Raw genomic sequence first — 12,967 nt, 5'->3', positions numbered from 1 at the left:
GCTGAAAACAGCAGCTCAGACTGAGGAAGTCTCTTGGATGAGAGACGAAACGTTTCTACATTTTTTTTGCTTTGTTTTGTTTTTTGTTTTTTTGAATGTCCAGAGGACCAGATTGAACTTTCTTGGATATTTTGTCTTTACTTAAGCTATTTGATATTTCTACACTTTTCACCCAGTTTCTTGTGTTAGAATTGGGCTTCAGTCAATCCCATTCTTCAAATATTACATCTGATTCCTTCAGTTTGTTGGACTGTAAACTCACATGTGTGGCATCCTACGAAACTCCGCAGGCACCCAGCTGTCAGCTCCTTGTCTTTGGATTTTCTGGGTGAGCCCTGGAGCAGTAATGTCGATCAACAGGCTTGCCATGTGGTTCACACTCCTATGGATCATCATATTCTTCATACTCCATCTGGTGACATCAACTCTGCAGTACACATCAGCAGAACTACTCCGACTACGAGTCTTCACTACTGTACTTCCACCAGCACTCCTGCTTTATCCTTCCATCTTACGTCACAACCAAAGGAAATATGTTTGTCGCGGATCTCGGCAAAACGCTGCAATAACTCCAATTCTTAAAAAAAGGTGCTGATGCAAATGACTTAAATAACTTAAGACCAATTTCTAACCTACCCTTTATTTCTAAAATACTTGAAAAAAACAGTTGCAGCCCAGGTTCACAGACATCTTTCTGATAATAATCTGTTTGAAGAACTTTAGTCAGGTTTCCGCCCCCTCCACAGCACCAAGACAGCTTTGATTAAATTCACAGATGATCTCCTGGTTGCTACAGACTCTTGACTTTTATCAATTCTCATTCTCCTTGACCTGAGTGCAGCATTTGATACCATTTTGCACAATATTCTTCTCGACAGATTACGTTCCATTGGTTTTTCTGGCATTGCTATAAATTGGTTTCAATCTTATCTCTCTGACCGTCAGCACTTTGTCCAACTTAAGAACCCCCACAGTTACTTCAGGTGTACCGCAAGGTTCTGTTCTTGGACCTCTCCTGTTTATCATTTATCTTCTTCCACTTGGCCTTATCTTTAAAAAATTTGGTATTAATTTTCACTGCTGTAGGGTTCTAAGGTGCTAGGTTAGCTGCCCTTGACTACAATATAATTTAAATAACGGGTTCTCTCTTTTTTTAGCTAAATTACAGCCATGTGAACGAGGTAACTGTGCATAGGTTGTTTAATCAGTGACATGAGACGTTAATTTTCTTTGACCCATCAGAATCAATGCGGTCATTTATTGAACAGAATCAAAATTTAACATCAAAACATTGTACACTTGATTAGCTCCATTTCCAGGTCCATTTCAACGCCACCTTCTAGCGTCTCCGGTAAGAGCGGCTGGCCACCGTCAGAAGTCGTGTCCCTTACTCCGTTCAACAAACAGGCTCAGCTCCCTTCGAAGTTGTAGGGCATTTATGCCCGGGTGGACTCACAGCAAGCATCTGTGAATCCGTTCAGAGTTTCCACTCAGATGGGGAAGACTCCATAGTCTCAACTCGACTCAGAAGACTGAAGAACTCAGCACTGACTCCAGAACTGAATAGTTCCAGGAAGTGTCGACTTTTAAAGAGTTCTCACTTCCGGTCACTTTAGTACTTCCTGATTGGTTGAAACAACCAACAGGGGGTGGTTCTAGTGATGTCAGAGGGCCATTACAAGTCAAGAAAACAGCAGGAATGTTTTAGGAATAGACAGAGAAATGTTTTGGCGAAGTGAGAAACATTGCAGGTGCCAGTTTCTTATTTACTGTCTGAGAGTTTTAAACACAATACAGCCTGTTCTAACAACTTGTTTTTGACTGTCTCCGACTTTTGACCGACACCACTACTTCTCATTTCAGACAGAAGATCAAAATGCATAATTACTTTGTAAATAGACATTTAACTTGATGTCTTAATTTAAATGAGGATTAAAAATCATTAATACTGTTTCACAGTTGATTTAAATGAGTGGTTCACTTCAACATTTAGAAATGAAATGAACTAAACACATTTTTGATTTATCAAGATATTGTAAAATAGTGATGATAATATAAAAGAAGAATGTTCTTTCAATTGATTACTTCAGGATACAATTAGACAGTCTCTGGATGAGCTAATTTGTATTTCTGGATTCAAATCAATGAAATAACAGTTCCTGTCCCATGAAGGTCCTCAGAGGCAGGTTTTGGTCGGAGGCCGAGTTCACTACACTGCTATGCGGATGACACCCAGCTCTACTTCTCCACCAAGCCCAACACCACTCTTCTACCATCCTTCCTTTCGGACTTCTTCTGTGAAATCATATTATGGTTTAATCAAAACTTTCTTAAACTGAACTACAAGAAAACAATTCCTCCTTGTTGGCACCAAGTCTACCTTATCCAAATGTAACATGTTCACAATTAAAGTTGATGATTCCATAGTTTCTCTCTCCCCTACAGCTAAGAGTCTGGGTGTCATCCTTGATATCACTTTATCATTTGAATCTCATATCAATAACATTACTCGGTCTGCATATTTTCATCTTCAAAACATCAACCGTCTCCGTTCATTTCTTACCCCCACCAGCACAGCTATCTTTATCAATGCTCTAGTCACTTCTCGATTAGACTACTGTTACTCCCTCCTCTCAGATCTTCCTCTCGAAATCATCCATAAACTTCAGCTTGTTCAAAACACAGCTGCCCAGATCATCAATAGAACTACGTCGAAGGAACACATCACCCCTATCCTTAAAGGTCTTCACTGGTTACCCATAAAATATCGCATTAACTTCAAGATTCTCCTCTTCACTTTCAAAGCTCTACATAAATTGGCACCTCTGTACCTCATTGATCTTCTTAGGTATTACACACCTGATGTTTAGTTACTCCTCTGCGTCCTTTAGTGGTAATGATACATGTAACAAATGTAGTCTTTTGGTACCTTTCGAGGAGAGGCTGTCTGAACTGGATGCTCGGTTCCACACTGTAGAAAAACCAGTAGCTAGCCAGGTCCCCTTAGACAGCGTGGAACCACAGAGACTAGCTCTCGTTAGCGGTCCTCCAGCAGACCCCGAGCAGCCGGGACCCCAGGATGGCTGGGTGATGGTCCGGAGCAAGCGTAGTGCTAAGGCTAAGCCCCCAGTTCACCACCGACCTGTTCACGTTTCTAATCGATTTTCCTTGCTCAGTGACACACCCGCTGAGAAGCAGACCCTCGTGGCTTTAGGGACTCCAGCGACCATAGTCAAATGCATTCCGGGGGTCAGAGTGGGCGACATAGAATCTTATTTGAAACTTCTGACTAAGGCTAAGGCTAAATATGGTAAGATTGTTATTCACGTCGGTGGTAATGACACCCGGTTACGCCAATTGGAGGTCACTAAAATTAATGTTGATTCGGAGTGTGACTTTGCTAAAACCATGTCGGACTCCGTAGTTTTCTCTGGCCCCCTCCCCAACCTGACCAGCGATGTCATGTTTAGCCATATGTCGTCGTTTAACCACTGGGTGTCCAGGTGGTGTTCTGACAACGACGTGGGCTACATAGATAATTGGAGTTCTTTCAGGGGAAAACCTGGTCTGATGCGGAGAGATGGCATCCATCCCACTTTGGACGGAGCCGCTCTTCTTTCTAGAAATATGGCTGATTTTGTTTATCCCCCAAATTATTGACAACCCAGGGTCCAGTCCAGGAAGCAGAGTTGTAGTCCTCCACCCCTCTCTGCTGCTTCTCCTCTGTTACCCACCCACACCCACATTGAAACCGTGTCAACTCGGCCACGGCTCAAATTAAATAAACCAAAATCAGCTCTAAAAATATAAACCATAAACATCTTATTAAAATAAACAGTTACTTTACCAGAGCAAAATCATAAAATCATTAAATGTGGATTATTGAACATCAGATCTCTTTCCTCTAAATCCCTGTTAGTTAATGAACTGATAACTGATCATCATATTGATTTATTGTGTCTGACAGAAACTTGGCTACAACAGGAGGATTTTGTTAGTATAAATGAATCCACTCCTGTTAATTATTAAAATGTTCTTGTTCCTAGAACAACTGGCCGAGGTGGAGGAGTAGCTTCTATTTTTCAGTCAGGATTATTGATTAATGCCAAATCAGTTATTAGTTATGATTCTTTTGAATCGCTGTCCCTCAGTCTTTCTCATCCAAAATGGAAATCAGAAAAGCCACTTTTACTAGTTGTTATATATCGTCCACCAGGCACTTACTCACAGTTTTTGTCTGAATTCTCAGAATTATTAACTGACTTATTATTAAATACTGATAAAATCGTCATAATGGGTGATTTCAATATTCATGTGGATGTTGAGAGTGACAGCTTAAGCATAGCCTTCATTAATTTAAGAGTCATTTGGTTTTACCCAAAATGTCCGCACATCTACTCATTCTTACCATAAAAACCTGGATGACCCTTAATTTTCTCCTTTTGAACACAGACAAGACTGAGGTTTTGGTTTTTGGACCTGATCATCTTAGGAATTAATTTTTCAGTCTTTCTCCCTCCTTAGATGCATTATTCTGGCCTCCAGCTCTAATGTTAAAAATATTGGTGTTATTTTTGATCAGGACATGTCTTTTATCCCCCACATTAAAAACGTTACTAGAACTGCCTTCTTCCATCTGCGTAATATCACTAACATTAGAAACATCTGATCTAAAGATGATGCAGAAAAACTGGTCCATGCATTTGTCACATCTAGACTGGTCTGTCTGGATGTCCAAATACTTCTTTAAAACATCTTCAGTTGATCCAAGAAGCTGCTGCCAGAGTCTTAACCGGAGTTAGTAGGAGAGATCATATTTCTCCAGTTTTATTTTCTCTCCATTGGCTCCCTGTCAAATCCAGAATAGAATTCAAAATCCTACTTCTAACGTACAAAGTCCTCAACAACCTGGCTCCATTGGGTATGTTTACATGGACATACGTAACCGGATCAAATGGTCGGTCGGAATAAAAGTGTGTCATGTAAACACTCCGTTCGGGTTATTTTTTTGTGTATTCGGCGCGATCCGATATAATTTGTGATCAGAAACGGGTGGTTTACGCCGATCCGAAACCCGATCGGTGCGCATGTAAACGCTTGATTTGTTCCTTTTTATCTGATCGTGAAAAACTGACCTGACTGCGCATGTGCGACTTTGCCATTTCCGCCTGGCTAACGCTAATAATATTAGCATGTCAGGGAAGCAAAACTGGTCGGTGAGCAACACAACATTTCTACTAGAAACTTTGAAAGAGCTCAGAATGATCTGTATTACCTGTAGCTCAGTCAGGGAGTGAAGTAACGTCTCCACCATCATTAAAACCTGTCACGGGTCCATTTTGGGTGCTCAGGTTTGTTTACGTTCACTCCGGAAGTAGAACTTCTTCTTCTGTGTTTTTTTTTAAGGAGAGTTTACCACTCTGCGCATGTCAGTACTGCTGTTCAGAACAAAGCCCGCTGCATGTAAACGCTCGTCATGAACAGATTGTGCCCATGTAAACAATACATTTGAATTATTCAAACAGAACACATTTCAATCCGGTCAAAGAATTCTGCGCATGTAAACATAGCTATTGTCATGTTTCTGTTTACTCTTTCATTTTTTGCTTAGTCATGCTCTGCTCCTGTCACTTCTCACCACTCACTCACTCTCTGCCTTCAATCAGGCTCATGCATGACACCTGCTCAGTCTCCTATTTAAGCTCCCTGTTCACAGTCCTCAGTGCCAGATTATTGAGAGCCTCAGTGAGTAAATGTCCAGCGTCCATGCCATAGTTTCGTTTCTCGTCCTGGTCCTGACTTCAAGCCTGTTTTGCAGATTAACCATCTTGCTCGTCCCCTGCTTGCTTTGGATTATCTACTCTGCTCATGGTAACGACCTCTGCCTTCTCTACAATGACCACGTCTACCGGATCACGATTCAAGTTTGGTTTCGGATTTCTGATCACCTGTGCACGACCCTCGCCTGTCTCCCTGGACCCATCTTCTGGATCTCCCTCTTAACTGCTTCATGCTCAGTCCTGCCTCAACCATCTCACCTTCTCCAACTGTGACATCATATAAACCAACTCTTCTAAGGAAATTCTTAATCTGTTTATAAAGGTTGATTATAAACTGAACTGTCAAACCAAAGCCATTGAACTCCAATCCACTAACCTTCCTGTTTCTCCAGATCGTGCTGGCCCAAGGACTCAGACCTCCACCAGAAGCAGTTTATCAAATCTTTTAAACCTTCCTGTTTGTGATCTGGTTTGAATCCCTAAATCTGGTTCTTGTCATCCATCTTGTATTGCAGATCTTATTGTTCCATATTTTCCCAACAGAGCACTTCGCTCTCAGACTGCAGGTTTACTTGTGGTTCCTAGAATTAACAAAAACAGAATGGGAGGAAGATCTTTCAGTTATCAGGCTCCTCTCTTGTGGAACCAACTTCCAGTTTCTGTCCGTGAGGCTGACACATTATCCAGTTTTAAGACTAGGCTCAAGACTTTCCTTTTTGCTAAATCCTATAGTTAGGGTCGGCTTGGGTTTCCTGAGCTGTCCCTTAGTTATGCTGCTATAGGCTCAGACTGCTGGAGGACAAACTGACCACATTTTTTCACTCTACTACTGTCTTTACTTACTCTGCTCAACCTGTTTTGTACTTGTAATTTTTTCTATCCTTGACATGTATTTATTATTTATTTTTTTTTGTCAGATGGACCTACCTTTCTGTTTGTCTCGCTCCTGTCCTCTCAACCCAGCTGGTCAAAGCAGATGACCGCTTGTCCTGAGCCTGGTTCTGTTGGAGGTTTCTTCCTGTTAAAAGTTTTTTTTTTTTTTTTTTGTTTTCTTTCCACTGCCACTGTGCTTGCTCAGGATGGCAAGACTGCAACAAAGCCAGGATTCAACTTGTCTGCTGGATTTCTTAAAGAACTTTACTAATTGGCTTTTATGTGAATGTTCCTGAAAAGTGCCCTGAAAGAACTTTGTTGTGATTTGGAGCTATATAAATAAACTGAATTTAATTGAATTGCCCAAAGTCTTCGCTCCTTTCTATCCATCTCTCGTGTAATGCCTCCTGCCCGCTTGACAACCATGGAATCCAGAGCCTTCTCCTGCAAAGCCCCTCGTCTCTGGAACTTTGTTTCAAAGCACATCCGTAACTCTGATTCTTAGCCCTCAATTAAATCTAACCTTAAAACTCACTTTTTTAAACTTATTCTGTTTAATGTCATGTATTTTATCAATATTAGCATTTTATTGGGGTTTTATGTTTTTTGTTCGGTGACCTTTAGTGTTTTGAAAGGCGTCTTCAATTAAAATATGTTGTTTTGATCTTATTACTGTTTTTTTCTCTTACACATTTTTAATACTTTTGTTGGATGTAACTGGGACCCTATATACACACTTTCGTTGCACCACATGTGGTGCGAATGACAAATGGAACAAAATCCTTGAAAGAACTTTGATGCTTTAAAAGAAAGTTACAGTACTTTTGAAACCAAAGTGCCACTTTGTTCTTTTGGATTTTAAATGGTGAGAAAATTCATGATTTATTGCCATGCAGAAATATACTGAGAACTTGTGATACATGGTGCTGCTTTGACAAATACTCTGGAAATATATCTAAAGTATAACAGTGTTCAGAAAAACCTCATTAGAACCAATGCAACATGTTCCTGTATTTAGTTTTCTACATTCACCTTATAATTTAGCTGTTTGCCATTTTTTTTTATTTGTAAAAAAAAAAAAAAAATCTGTATGCCTCTTTTATGATTGTCTATTGTCGTTATCCACTGTTATAACTCTTTGTTGAAATCAGGTCTGTCTTGTAAATGAGTCCTTGAGGTTCAATGGGATTAATCTGTCTAAATAAAGGTTGAATGAATTAGCCCAGTCATTTATTGACGGTCCCTAAGAGAACCATCACTCCTCAGAGGGACAGACTGAGAGCAACTGAACATCAGGCTGCCTGCGTCTGCTCGAACGAGGAAGCCACCGCTGAATCCAAGGAACATGAATGTGGAATATCTATCATGAAACTAATTTTACCACTGCAGCACACACTGAATATCCTTATATTTAAGGTTGATTTCAAAACAAAATTCCAGGTACCTCAAATACTGGTGTCTACATCGCTGCTGTTGTCTGTGAGAACAAAAAAGGCTAAATCGTGTCATCTGAACCCGTTTCTTTGAGGGAAGAACGTTTGTGAGGTAACATTTCATACAGTACAGTATTGTGAGGGAACGCAAAAATGTTTGCAAGGGAACACAAGAGTTTTAAAAAAAATCCCCCATGTCCCCTCCGGGGCTCAGTATCATACATAGTCTTTGGAATATTTTTTTCTTTTTGCTACTTTTTTTTTGCCATTTTATTTTAATTAATAAAAAAAAAAATCTGTATACCTTTTTATAATTGTCTATTGTTGTTGCTGTTGTCTATTGTTGTCATCATTCTTTGTTAAATCAGGTCTCTCTTGTAAATGAGTCCTGGAGGCTCAATGGGATTAACTTGTCTAAATAAAGGTTGAATGAATCTTCAGTAAGTTTCAGAAAAAGTTGTTGCAATTCTTGCATTTGGTATGTGACAAACTAATTTCTGATCACTTTGATTTGATTTTTATTTTGACAACCTCCCCATCACCCAGTCAGCTCCAGCACTCCACCATTAACTTACCAGCTCCATCATCACTGACAGGACTGACCAGTTCCACTAACACGGTCATTTCTTAGCTCAACACTCAGTCAATCTGAAAACATGAAGATGGACATGAATGTAACATAGTTAGGTAGTGATGATAGTTTAATAAGATTTTTTGTTACTCCTCTACAGTTTATTGATACAGATATATTCTTGGTAATTCTTTGGGCCACAGCGAGAAAATCTGACTCAGACACTGATTGGTTGAGCTTCATGTGGAAAACTTGTTAAAGAAACTGAAAGTTAAACTGGGTTTCTTTTTCAGAAACAGATCCTGTCTAACCCTGAATGCTAGAAAACACCTTGTATCTGTGACTTTCCTTCCCTCCATTGATTACGGTGACATTATTTACATGAACGCTCCTACAAGAACCCTGCAGATGTTGGATGCTGCAGATGTTGGATGCTGTCTATCATGGTGCACTAAGATTCACAACTGGCTGTAACTACCGTACCCACCACTGCACCCAGTATTCACTGGTTAATTGGTCATCATTAACTTCACGCACTCTCCCACTGGTACATTTTCATCTTTAAATCACTTCTTGGTCTGCTGCCTTCATACATCTCCTCCTACATGTCTCTGTGTGAGTGCAGCTACGGAGTGCGCTCTCAGGACATTATTACCTGCAGTGTTCCCTCAATGAGGACTGAACTAGGCAAAAGGACCTTCTCCTACTCCGCTCTTGTTTCCTGGAATATCTTGTAAAAAGGCCCTGTGATGGACTTGCGACCCGTCCAGGGTGTCCCCCGCCCCTCGCACAGTGATTGCTGGATATGGGCACCGGCGACCCCCGTGACCCAAAATGGAAGAAGTGGGTAAAGATGATGGATGGATCTTGTAAAAAGATTTGAAGCTCTCGACCTTTGACCTCTCTAAGTGGCTTTAAGAATCAGTTGGACTCCTGGCAGGGACCAATGCAGACATGTTCCTATTTTTAGTTTTCTACATTCGCCTTAGAATCTAGCTGTTTTTGTTACCTTTTTTTAGCCATCCTATTTGTTTAAAAAAAAAAAAAATGGAGTATGACTTTTTATAACTGTTTATTGTTGTTGCTGTTGTCCATTGTTGTCATCATTCTTTGTTGAAACCAGGTCTCTCTTGTAAATGAGTCCTCGAGGTTCAATGGGATTTACCTGTCTAAATAAAGGTTGAATGAAAAAATAATTCTTATTTCTTGTTCTGTCTTGAAGAGATTCTCATCTTAACTACTTGACCCATGATTACCATATGCTAAACTAATAATATAAAACAAATGTAAATTAACAGTCCTGCTGTAATCAATCAACCTTTATTTATACAGGTAAATCCCATTGAGCCTCGAGGACTCATTTACAAGAGAGACCTGATTTCAACAAAGAAAGATGACAACAATGGACAACAGCAACAACAATAAACAGTTATAAAAAAGCATACTACAGTTTTTTTTTTTTTGTTTGTTTTTAAAACAAATAGGATGGCTAAAAGGAAAAGGTAGCAAAACAAAAAAAATGTGTGTATATACCACCGTTGTGAAGGTTATGGTGTTAAAGTAATTTTGTTATTAATTTTTATTCAGCTATTATTGTTTAAGAGAAGACTGAAAATGAGATCTTCTAAAAAAGTTAAATCTGGTCCTCTGGACATTCAAAAAAACTAAACAAAGCAAAACAACAACAAAATGTAGAAACGTTTCGTCTCTCATCCGAGACGTTTCTACATTTGTTTTTTGTTGTTTTGCTTTATTGTTTTTTTGAATGTCCAGAGGACCAGATTTAACTTTTTTAGATTTTTCTACCTGGATTATTGAGCATGCATCAGGATAAAATGAGATCTTCTTTGTGAGTTTTGAATGCAACATGCTTCAACAGTTCACTGAAGTCATTCTCTCGTTGTTTACCTGGAAAACATTTAAAAAAAGGCTCATCTCCACGGTCACGTTTATCTTTAATGATAATGTCCCCATTTATGCTTCAGTCTGACAAATGATCTATAACTTGAACTGAATTAACCACATCATTCTTGCAGAAAAACGGCTAAACACAACTAGCAAGTTAACGTTTAATAAAACTGGCAACATGAAGTATTAATGTTGATAAATTGTGGTACAGAACAGTCAGCTAACTCTTCACAATGGCAAAAAAATGTTGTATTTTCATCAACTTACCGGAGAAAACACTTCCGAAATTAAGAATGAACTTTGTTCAATGCTGGACCCACCGCTGTTTGGAACTATTTTGAACCAGAGCCGCTGCATGACCCACGTGACTTCCGCATTCCATTCTTCAGAAGTCAATGGGCGTGTCCAAACGTGTGTACACAAGCAGCAAGCCACACGGTGCGGGGCAGACAGAACTTCCGGGTCAGACCACTTGTCAAAAATGAAAACATGAAAATTGAAACGGAACGCTCGTTATCCGTTTTTTCCATTTTCGTTTTGTGCACAAAATGGAAATCGGATTACGCTTTGTTATCCGATTTTTCATTTTGGTTTAATAAAGGAAAAATGAAAGAAACAAGTGTGTTTTTGTTTTTTCATTTTTTGTTTCAAATGAAAAAATGAACTGCCTGAATGTACACGGACTGAGGAGAGAGACACTCAGCCGCGACGCTTGTACTGACAGTTTTAGGGGCGGGGGGGTCAGTGTGAGGGAAGAGGCTGCCTTTAGCTTTTTGGCTTGTGCACCTTCTTTAGCATTACGTCAGTGCCGACAGGTGTGTGTGTGTGTGTGTGTGTGTGTGGGTGGGTGGGTGGGGGGGGGTGTTCGGAAGATGGGGCACCCCGCTTGTATAAGGTTCTTAGACTGTGACTAGGATGCATGAGAGAAGTGAAGCGTGCTCTATTCACACAAGGAGAGCTGTTGGTCAGGCTACTTCTGTGTTATTAACTCCAAAATAGTTATTGAATCAAGTGTTACTTGTGTAGGTAAAACTAGAAGTTTAACAAACGTTAAAATACACCAGAATACAGGAAATGACATCTATTTTATTCAAAATTTTCAGAGGGAGAACCCCCAGACCCCTCCCACACACCAGTGTCATCTCCCCCCCTCCAACATTACAAATATGCTTTTGACACCAATGGCCACTGTGTTGCTCACCTACTCCAGAGCAGGACCCTCACCCAGACCAAAGTAGGCCTCTCACATTTAACATGCTACACATCTCATGAACAACAAGATTATTGTCTTTTTCATTTGAAGTGGTCCAAATCACTTATATTAAAAGTAAACTAATGGAAGTTGCTGCTGTAATTTGATTTTTTTAATAAGCCATGTAACTTGCTATAATCCCAGATTTTGAACAGATGTGATACTGGTGTGTGACCATAGCGTGCACATCTGATGTTGCTCACAGTGCTCCTCAGTGCACTCAGGGAGCTGGTGTGTTTGCCCACACACATGAAAAATTAGAGGGACCATTGCCCATCACCATTCACCTCACTGTTCGAGGTGGTCCCTGTGGATACATCCTTCAGCAAGTACAAGAAGGATGTGATTGCTTTTGGCTCTCCTGGCCATAAGACTGATTCTGTACAATTAGAAGGACCCACACACCCCAGCATATGTGCAATGGTTAAGGTAGGTGATGTATCACATCCATCTAGAAAAAATAAGATATACCCTGAATGGTTCTGTTAAAAGATTGTGGGACACGTGGCAGCCTTTTATGTTGTATGTGGAAAACTTGTCAGTGCCTGTTCAATGTATTTATGTGTGTGACTGATATGGTGTGGGAGGAAAGGGGTGGGGGGGTGTCTGTTCTTTGTTCTATTTTTTTATTTTATTTTTATTTTTTTGCATGTTCAAAAACCAAACATTCAACAAAAAAAGACAATAAAAGCAGTAGGACTTCAATAGCTGTCACTTTGTCAACAATTTGTTTTACGTGCATGCTTTTTTGTACCTTTTTATGCTGAAACTTTGTTCAAGTCTCACTTTGGAAGAGCTCTCTGATCCTAATGGGAATTTATTGTTAAATAAATAAAAGTCAATTTGGTTTATGATGGTGTAATGAATGATACCTGTCTGATATTATCCATAATTTAAACGGATTCTTTCATTTTTCTGGACTGAGTTCTATAGTGCCTTGAATGATTAAATGTGGAAGGAAACGTGTTTTAATTTCTGACTCACCACCAACAGTGAGTCGTTTATTTTAAATGATTTAAAACACATCGCACATTTACAATAATTGGCAGATTGATTACAATTAACTCAGCTTAATTAATGAGCTTTACAATGAGAAATCATACGGCCATGATTTCTTACTTGCAACTGAAAACAACAGACATTTCTGAAA

At 39.7% G+C, this 12,967-nt stretch overlaps 1 protein-coding gene across 1 annotated transcript in view; it reads right to left on the bottom strand.

The window, feature by feature from the left end:
* LOC119416589 (Ig-like V-type domain-containing protein FAM187A) overlaps positions 1-12,967 on the bottom strand; it is a 178,727-nt gene that overhangs the window by 128,756 nt on the left and 37,004 nt on the right. The gene's annotated exons all lie outside the window — the stretch shown is intronic.

This window comes from Nematolebias whitei, chromosome 11, assembly GCF_014905685.2.
Source record: "Nematolebias whitei isolate Nwh7 chromosome 11, NemWhi1, whole genome shotgun sequence".
In the NCBI taxonomy this organism is placed as follows: domain Eukaryota; kingdom Metazoa; phylum Chordata; class Actinopteri; order Cyprinodontiformes; family Rivulidae; genus Nematolebias; species Nematolebias whitei.
Note: the sequence above shows the minus strand (reverse complement) of the source record. Positions and strands in the feature narration are given on the sequence as shown.